This window comes from Carlito syrichta, unplaced genomic scaffold (assembly GCF_000164805.1).
Source record: "Carlito syrichta isolate Samal-C Ts95f unplaced genomic scaffold, Tarsius_syrichta-2.0.1 Scaffold316362, whole genome shotgun sequence".
Classification (NCBI taxonomy): domain Eukaryota; kingdom Metazoa; phylum Chordata; class Mammalia; order Primates; family Tarsiidae; genus Carlito; species Carlito syrichta.
The window spans coordinates 705,258-715,791 of record NW_007260458.1 but is presented as its reverse complement, the minus strand read 5'-3'; positions in this window follow the sequence as shown (position 1 = coordinate 715,791).

Genomic DNA, 10,534 nt, shown 5'->3' with positions numbered 1-10,534 from the left:
AAATCATCAGAAGGCCTCTGGTTGTGTAAGGATGGCAAGTTAAGGTCTACTCTTGGTTTAGAAGCTTTTCTGGTAATCTACTTGAATAGTCAACTCCGAAATTCAGTATTCTGATTGATTTAGGTGGCCAGTGTTACAAAAACAGGGAGATTATACAAAATCTCCCAGTATCTGGATTCTCTGGACTTGGAATTCTCTGTCTGCTGGACCACAGTGCTCACGGAGCTGATTCCAGCTCACCCAGGGTAGGCCCTTGCACTCTGCCGACTTAAGACTAAACATTGAGAGGACAGCCACTCCTTGACTCTGAGTCCTCAGCTCTGGCAACCATATCATATCCCTTAAAAATAAAAATGAAACAGCTGGAATCTTGGTGAGGACACTCTGAGCCCAGGGTCAGAGCAAAAGGCTGTGAGCTCTACTAGGTACTTCTGCAGCCAAGTAATGATGATTTAAATAGGCTCAATCGCTTTGATTTTCCAATCATCTCCTCTACCTCTGGGAGATTTGCATCTACAACTAAGGCAAATTGCCCCTTGGGAGCTAGCTAGTCCCTTTGGTCAAAAGCATTCAGAGGGTTGAGGGGAGAGGTACCTTCCCTGGCAACCGAGGCATGGCTTTTGAAAAACACCTTCCGCATTCAAGCTGTGTAACCAAAAGGGAGAGCTCGGATTGCAAAAACAATATGCACAAAAGGGGCTCTGGGCCTCCCTTCACTTCTTCCCTAGCCTGGTCTCCCTGACTACACGGGAATCCCGTGAGGCGGACAGTGAGGATCACGTGGAGGAACAGGTGCAGAAAGTCTGGAAGGGATGGGACGAGCTGGCTCCTTCCTCCCACAATTCTCTTGTTTGAAAAATGAACAGACTCCTGCCAGCAACATACTTCGTGTAATGTGCATTCATTTCGAGCCAGAGTGACCAGACAGGGATGTTTCATGGCCACACAGCTGCAAAGTTGACACTCCCCAGGTAAGGAAGCGGAAGAGCAATAGCTAAGGTGTCCTGAGTGTTCCCCCTCCACAAGGGGCATCAGGGCTTCTTTGTGTAACACACACACACACACACACACACACACACACACACACACACACACACCATTGAAATGGGCCTCTCTGCTTTCTGTGGTACTGTTTGCTTTGTTTGCAACATCCTGTGAGATGGGTTGGAGAGAACCAGAAAAAGGATTGTCACTTAAAGGGCCTCTTTCTACATTTCAAATTTCCTTGCTTACATAATTAGGAAACCAAACACTTTACAAGTCAAGGCCCACAAAACTCTAATGTCCACCCAATAAATAATAAGCCCCTTGATAAAAAAGAGCCTGCCTTTCCTGCAGAAAGGGACTGATGTCGAAGAATCTCGATTCCGATCCCTACTCAGCCACTTCTGAGCTGTGTGATATAAGGCACATGCTCAAGGGCTGTAAATAGAAACAGTATATCCTACCTCAAGGGGTGGTTATGCAAATACAGACGAAAACATGATATGGTTTGTGAAAAGTCTCTGGAAACTGAAGGGGATATTTAAGAGCCCCTGCCTGATCCTATCCCCAGTAGATGCCTGAGGAATTGGCTGTAGGAGTGAGAAATGTGGCACGTCAGCACGATGTAAAGCCGATGGGGAGATGTCTGAGTATCTCTGTCGACTCTCTCCAATCATTGACTCGTTTCATATGTGAAACTGGCTTCAATTTCCTTCAGCCATGGTCTCCCCACCCAACAGCACCCATGCTAAGTGGGTAGTCGATCAGATTCTCTAAAAACCATCTCAGCAGCCTGTGACTGGCCATGTGCCCGATAACTCACTTGTAACGCCTCCTAACATGGATTTTCGGATGTTGGGAGGCAGTGCTACAGCCTCCCGTGGACTCAAAAGGAAAGGCATATCCTGGTACATAGAGCAACCCCTCAGTGCTCCTCCCAGGCCACAGCTGGATTTAGTTTATTGTACTCTAGAACAGAGCTGTCAAGCTTGAGTATGCCTGGAACCACCAAGGTGGCCCGTCACGTGCAGGATCTGATCCAGTATGTCTAGAGTGGGGCCGGCCATCGAGTTCTCAAGTCATGTGGATGTCACTTGTGCCCAGAGCATGCTGACGAGGTCTCAGGGAGTGGCTGCCACATTGCTTTCTCAGGAAGATGTAATATTACCATGCTTCCGCATGGAGGCGCACTTGAGTCGAATGCACCCCTTCCTGAAATAGTCATCAAAATTTCCAACCCCAAACTAGGTCGTATTTTAATGAAAAACTGTTCTAAAAAATTGCAGATCCCAGAAAGGACCATCATCAAAGAGAAGCAGGCTGACTTGCCTGCCAGCATCTCAGTGACCATCATTCACCTCCCCTCAGCCGCTCAGATATTCCATGAGTGCCCGCTATGTGCCAGTCCAGGCATAAGGCAGGCCCAGTCCATGTCCCTCACGATCTAACTCTCAGAGCTGCTTCCTCCTCCCCCGGGCTCCCTCAGCTTCTCCCTGCACCCGCTCCAAGCTGAGTACCAAGGCTGTAGAAGACCATCAAGGATTCAGTCCTCTCTCCTCACATTCCGACAGTCATCGCTTGACCTACAGTTGTAAACCCCGCCCCATGATCTCAGCCCAGCAAAACGTGGCACTTTCTCTCCTTTTCCCAGTTTCCCACTCACTTGCTCTGTCCCCGGCCCTTCCATGGAGCCATCTGGATCCTCCATCTTTCCAGCTCTGGCTCATCTCTGGGAGCCCCGTTCCTCTGTGGTTCATGCAGACTTTCAGATCTGCTCCTCCTCCCTCAGGGATGACTACAGTCATGGCCCTCCTCCCTGTCTCCAGCCCTGCTATCCTCCCTCTGTGCTGTTGCCACAGGCAGCTTCAGCCAGACTCCTGCTCTTTAGATTTCTCAGGCAGGAAGCAGATACCATTCCAAGCTCTGCCTGCAGGGACATATTTCAGTTGCTCTGGAAGGTCTTTTACAGGTCGGCCACCTCTTCTGCACTGTGGGGAGATGGCACAAACCACACACCGTCCACCCGCGGGCTCAGGCAATCCACTTGCCTCGGCCTCCCAAAGTGTGGGATTACAGGCTGAGCCACCGAGCCTGGCCCAAAGCAATGTTTTGATGTCCCAAACACTCCTCCTCTGACTGTAACAGTATTTAAAAACACTGTCACAGAGAGTCCTGGGCTGGCTTCTGGAGACCTGTGTGCCATGCAGTGTGCACCCAGTTGACAGGCAACTTTAATGAGGATGAAGCTCCGGGAGGGTCTAGCTGCAGCTCTAGCCTTCCTCTCGGACTCTCCAGCCTCTTCCATAGGCTGGAAGGGGTGGCCAGCTCAAGTCTCAAGATCCATTCACAGCCTCCTTTGTAAGGCCTGCATTGTTGAGTTAGCATCTCACTCTGGAATAAGGCAGCACCTGCCATCTATTGCCATGGGTCCTCAGTCAAAGCACAGCCAGAATTCCTGTTAATGTCCTGCAGCATTAGTTCTTCTCAGAGTAGCAATGCTACTTTTTTGTGTGATTAATGTTTAATTGTGGCCAGGCACTGTGGCTCATATTTCAGCACTTAGGGAGGCTAAAGTGGGAAAATCGCTTTAGCCCAGGAGTTCAAGACCAGCCTGAGCAACATAGTGAGACCTTGTCTCTTCAAAAAACACAAAAATTAGTTGGATGTGGTAGCAGACACCTGTAGTCCTAGCTAGTTTGGAGGCTGAGGTGGAAGGATCATCTGAGCCCAGGAGACTGAGGCTTCGGTGAGCCATGAGTGTGCCACTGCACTCCAGCCTGGGTGACAGAGTGAGACTCTGACTTAAAAAAAAGAAATAAATAAAAATAAGGTCTGTAACCTGCAAGAGACCCTCCCTGGGTTTCATCCTCATTAAAGACCAAGTTGCCTGTCCACTGAGTGCACACTGCGTGGCACACAGGTCTCCAGAAGCCAGCCCAAGACTCTCTGTGATGGTGTTTTCAGATACTGTTACAGTCAGAGGAGACGTGTTTGGGACATCAAAACGTTGTTTTGGACACGCAATAAAAATGTAGCTCTTGCTCCCTTAAACTTCTTGCGTATTTGAAAGCACATATGCCTGTTCAAGTTGTTCTCCAGCGACTGACATAGCAGAGATTGATATTCTCTATCACCCAGTTTCCTCAGTGAGCCCACCATCCTGACCTCTCCTGCCCCAGCTGTACACAAAAGTACCTTCCAGGAGGAAAAGGGAGAGGACATGCTGGGAGGTGGAGGTAGGGTCCTCCACTTGCCAGCTCGGAGAGAGGTGCAGGGAGAAACTGAGGGAGCCCTGGGAGTGGGAAGCAACTCTGACAGAATGTGAGGGACCAGGACTGGGCCTTCCACTCAGTGTCTCGTGGAATATCTAAGGGAGAGGGGGTGAATGACTGGTCCCGGGATGCTGGCAGGCAGGCTGGCCTGTTTCTTTGATAATGGTCCTTTCTGGGTTCTGGAATTTTTAGAACAGTTTTTCATTAAAATATGGCCTAGTTTGGGGGTTGGAAATTATGGTGACAATTTCAAGAAAGGGTGCATTCAGCTTGAGTGCTTTTTCAGCCTCCATGTGGAAGTATTGAAATATTCTATCTATTGAAGTATGGAAAAGCAATATGGTGGCTGCTCCCCGAGACCTCATCAGGAAAGCCCAGGCCTCAGGCTGCAGGAGGGACTCCAGGCACATTCAGGCATTACTTCTTATAGGAGATAGGTTGTTGGCTGAGGGAGAGAGAGAGAAGTCCGTGACAATTATCATTTCCAGAAACTGTAACCAGGTGTTAGTCACAGTACTTTGGATAGCTGTTTAAACAATTAACAACAACAACAAAAATGAACTTCTACACTTACAAATTCATTTTACCAAATATCAGGAAAAATTAAAATGGAAATTGATTGTGTAGCTTGTTTGTCTGGGTTCTGGGATAATACACGGTCAGATTCCCACCCTTACCCCCGCAAAAATCATATATCCAAAGTTCATTCAGGAGAAATGTGTTTATAGGTAGTATTAACTCCAGTTCTATAGAAAATTAGAAAGCATAAACTAAATTTTTCATGGAATTAGTGTATGTACCAGGGGAGGGAGACCGACATGTCTAGCACACCACATTTCTAGTAGGCTCTGTGTAATGTAACACCAAACACATTCAATAAGCGTCTCAGTTATCTGTTGCTGTATCTCAAACTAATCCCAAATTTAGTGGTTTAAAACAATAAATATGCAGTATAGCACAGTCTCTGTAGGTCAGGAAGTGGGAGTGACTTCACTGGGGTTTTTTCCAGCTTTATTGAGGCATCATTGACACGAATGGTCATGAAAGCTGTGCTATCTACTTCCATGTTCACTCAGGTGCTTGCTGGCTGGTGACTGAGGCCTCAGCTGCCTGAGTGTTCTCATGGGATGGCACTGGCTTCCTCCAGAGCAAGGGATCTAAGAGGAAGACAAGAGGCGGAATCAACAATGATGTTACGATCCAGACTCAGAAGTCAAATATTATCACTTTTGTCATATTCTGTTGGTCACACAGACCACCCAGATATGACGTGGGAGAAAACTACCCTGTGGTAAACACCAGGGGGCTGGCTACCACAGTCAGAGGTTAATTTTCTTCTGTGATCACCCAGGATCCGATGTAATGAGATTAATCAGACATACAAATGAAATAAATTGTCCTTATTTTCAAAAAACACATTTTGCTATTCTGCTTCTCCTCTTACCCTGTGACCTTTAACTGGTGTATGTTATGTGATTTTTGTTAGGTTTGGGCTAAATTCCTGCAGCAAAGAGACCCAAAAATATAGTTGTTAAAACGAAATGCGGTTTCTTTCTTTTTCAGATACCAGTCCAGCAGGGGGCGGGGCATCACAGGTGACCCCGCCCTTTGAGGGCATCTAGGGACCTTCCTTCTATTTATTGCATTTGCCCCTGGGGTTCTGACTTAATCTGTGTGGTCAAAATTGGTTCACAGTGCAATATTCGTGGAGGAGGGGGAGGGGATTCCGAGTGGTAACAGCTTCCTTTAGAAGGATGTGACCTAAAAACTGCACACATCAATTCCACTTACATTCCGTTGGCCATAGTCACGTGGCCATGCCTACCTGACAGAGGAACTGGAGAGTGTCATCTCCATTTCACCTCCCACACATCCAGCTCAGACTCGTGTGGTAGAAGAAGGAGAGGATGAATCGTGGGGGGTGGTTAGTGTTCTCTGTCACTTGGGTGAATAGACAGCAAATAGACAGAGGCTGCATGACACCGTGAAGCATTGGGTCAGGAATGAACTAGATAGGAGAACAGATGTAAGTTATTTGTCATCGGGGAAATGAGCTCATTGAACTAGATCAGTAATTTCCCACTTGCCGGCTTTAGGCTCAGAAGGAAACGTGGTGCCTGCAAGGAATTTTAGGAATGTTTGTGAACCAAGCATTTTATGTCAATGAAATGAAAAACACATCTCATGTATGTGTGTACTGCTAATTTTCAATGTGAGTTCTGTTGTAATGATTAAAACATAATATTTACAGTTTGACTAGGTTCACAGTTAATTTTACCTCATTAGACACTTTTCTTTCTTAAAGTCTAGAAATACAATGACTACCGTTTGGGGGACTGTGATCATTTTTAATATTAAAAAAAAGTTTTTGTACTTGAGTTCCCAGTACATGATAAGTGTTCAGTAAATGTTTGTTGACTGAGTTAAATAAAATGCAGAGTACCATTGAATCAGATGATCACTTTGGTCTCTGCCAACTATAAAATCTAATGAATTCTTTAACTCCGAGGCAATTTTTCAGCTTGAGTTTTACTGTAACAAATCATTTCTACATAATTAAAACCATCTCTGGTCTGTTGCACCAGTTCCCAAATACTAGGAGATTTCTCCATTTGACATGCATATAATAGCACTGTTCACTTAGTATTCACGTCTTCCAAATCCCTTCCTGGAAATAATCTTTCTCTATTGTAAAAATGAGGTCTGTGGAACTTACATGCCACCCTTTGAAAGGTTTTTCTTTATAAATTCATTCAAAAGCATGGATTATGTCTGCTTGTAAGGGTAAAATGAGGAAACCATGTGGCATATCTCCCGTGTGTGCTTCGGGGGCGGGGATTTCAGAGGCTCTTCACAGAAACCCAACCATCTATTATTTCAATCTGTATAATGTTATTAAGTTCTAGAATATTGACATCAAGAATATAAAATAAAATACATTAGTCTGTGAGTGAGGAAGCTCATGGTGCTCTGCTTACCCACTCTGAGGCGGGGTGTTCCTGTGGACTGGTCATATCCAGGGATATTCTTGGGTCAGACTTTGTAAGTTGTGGCGCATTGGAAGTAGGGCTTACATAAGCTTGATTTGGGGGCTGATACCACTCCTGTCCCTTGAGATGGTTTTCTTCTGGAGGGAAAAGGAGCAAGGAGAAGGCCTAGCTACTTCATTTCATTCTCTCTTCTTTCTTCACTCTCTGTCTTTAAATCCACCTGGAAAAGTCAGAAGGATTGTACTGAGTTCATCTGAGCCTGGGGCTGGCTGCCCAGAGTTGCTCTACCCTGGGCATTGGTACATACCCAGGCTCCCTCTCTCTCCTCTGCTAGAACCCGCATTTCTGATTTTCACTGGATTGGTCGTGCTGGGTTGAAGGGGACTGAGACGCAGGTGGTACTTAGAGAGGAAGGTCATATAGGCTGTGACCCATTTTATCTCCAGGCTCTAGGCCACATAACCTGGCTTAGCTTTGCCTGCCAGTGGAGTGCAATAGTGTTTGAAGCCAAAGAACAAAAATACCCCTTGGCTCAACACAGTCTTCTATACACATGTGGCCCTCTGAAACCTCATGGGTTTAGTGATATGTGGAGAATAGGATTGAAGTATCTTTGAAGGATTTGACCTTCTGTTTAGGTCCTCTCTTTCTCTGTTTGCAACAATCTATCATAAGTAATTTAAGAGGAGGATTTTATGTAGAGAATACAGAAAATGTACATTGTTTGACTTTATAATAGAGAAAATTGCTTTAAAATGTTACAAATCAAGCAAATTTAAGGTAAGAAGGCTGGGGTTCAAATCCCACCAGTGGTATGATGTTGGCTAAAATATCTAGCCTCTCAGTTTCCCGTAAGTGTGTGCACCCCTACCAGGGTCAAATGGTCTTGCTGGCCTCTCAGTGATAGGCCCTGATTCTTAATAAAACTAACATTTATTCAGACATACCATTAGCCATGCTAAGAACCCTACATCGATTATCTCATTTGATCTTCAAAGCATATCTAAGGGAGAGGCTCTATTTATTTTTATCCCAGTCTTACCTATGAGCAAACTGAACCTCAGACAGATGCAGTGATTTGCCCAGGGTATACAGTTAATAAGCAGGAAAGCTAGTGGCCAAATCTGGCATCCTGGCCTTAGAGCCTTGACTGTGACCCACATGTCACCTAGTCTGCTATTGATGTCTCATCCAGAATTATCACCAGGCAACCTAATTGTCAACAGTCCTGGCTGCAGCTATTCTGTCCCTTTAGTCCATAAAGATGCTCTAAGTTGCGAAATTTTCTGTCCCAATTTCTGGTAATGCTTTTACTGTAAGTGGCAACCATGTGTTTATTCAGCAGACATTTAGATGCTCTGTTAAAGTTAATTTATTAAATTAATATTAGGATTAGCATGATTTAGTTCTTAGAGCAACCACATAGAGTATGGCCAACTCTCTATATCTCTGTGTCCTGCACCCTTGGATCTAATTTTGAATCAAAAATATTTGGGGGGATAAACTTCCACCAAGTTTCAAAGAGCAAAACTTGAATTCGACACGCATTGAGTTCTACATTGTATCCATGTGAATTGAATGATGTAAGCATTGTATCTAGTATTATAAATAATCTAGAGATGATTTAACATGTATTGGAGGATTGCATAGGTTACATGCAAATCACATGCCATTTTGTATAAGGGACTGGAGCATCTTGCAGATTTTGGTATAGGGGAGTGTCCTGGAACCAATTCCCCACCCGTATGCATTGACACATTATCTCTATTTTACAGATGGGGAAATCGAAGAACAGAGAGGTTAAGTAATTTGGCCAAGGTTGTAGGACTAACAAATGGTAAGTGGCTGAGATGGGATTCAAACCCAGGCTCCCTGGGTCCAAAGCCTTGCTAGCAACCATTATGCCATGTTACCTGTATGGTATTTGTGCTGTTGTTAGTCAGTGGAACATTAACCATGTGTTCGGTGCTCAATTAAGGGCATATAGACTTGGACTGTAGCGGCACACAAATTACAATACAGCACTTCCCTCATTGCAGCAGTTTTGCTTTCCATAGTTTCAGTTACCCATGATCAACTGTGGCCCAAAAATCTTTAATGAAAAATTCCAGAAATAAACAACTCAAGTTTCAAATTGATACAGTTTTGAGTAGTGTGATGAAGTTTTGCATCATCCCATTCTGTCTTGTCAAGGACACGAATCACTCCTTTGTCCAGTGTATCCACGCTGTATAAGGCGGGACCCCAAACCCCAGAATTTATTTAAAAAGTGTGTATTTATTCTTACATGTTTAAACTTCAGTTACCTTCCTGGTACTCTCTGTTTGATGCAGTACAACTATCAAGACACTTTTTTCACTGTTCAAAACAGTTTTTGAGCTCATCCATTGCGATGCCTTTTAGTGCCTCTGTCATTTTTTGTTTCACCTCTTCCACATCGGCATAGTGTTTCCCTTTGAGGACTTTTTTCATCCTGGGAAACAAAAACAAGTTGCTTGGGCGAGATTGAGTGAATAGAGAGGGTGGGACACAGGGGTCATGACTTTTTTTAGTCAAAAACTGCTGAACACTCTGCGTTCTGTGGGCAGGGTGTTTGTATAAATCACCCATCATGAAACGGGCAAACACACTGAAAGAATCTCAAAAACATTTTACTGAAGCTGAGTGCAGCCTCTCACAACAACACTCAACTAGCTGGCAAAGTCTGTACTATAAGGGGCCTGCCCTCCAAAAAGTAATTCCAGTTTTTTGGTTCCCTTCCCCATAGTGCTGGGATTGCACGCATGAGCCCCCAGGCCTGATCAAATCTACGTTGTTTTAAGCCATTAAATTTGTGATAATTTGTGATAGCAGCCACAGGAAACTAATATAATTTTGGATGACCCTGAAGGATCATTCTCCTCCAGGGACCCCCACAGGACTGACTGAGGCTTCAGTTGCCACCCTCTTTTGGTCAGCTTCTCCCTCTGACCTACTCTGCTTTCTTTAGACCCTTGTAGGAGTACTTAGGAGCACTCCCCCGGCCGGGCACGGTGACTCAAGCCTGTAATTCCAGCACTTTGGGAGGCTGAGGTGAGCAGATTGCCTGAGCCTGCAGTTTGAGGACAGACTGGACAACTTGTCGAGACCTCATCTTTACAGTAAAAATCAAAAAATTAAGCCGGGCTCGGTGGCTCAGCCTGTAATCCCGTACCTTTGGGAGGCTGAGGTGAGTGGATTGCCTGAGCCGGCGGGTTCAAGACCCGCCTGGGCATCAAGACCTCATCTCTACAATAAATCAAAAGAATC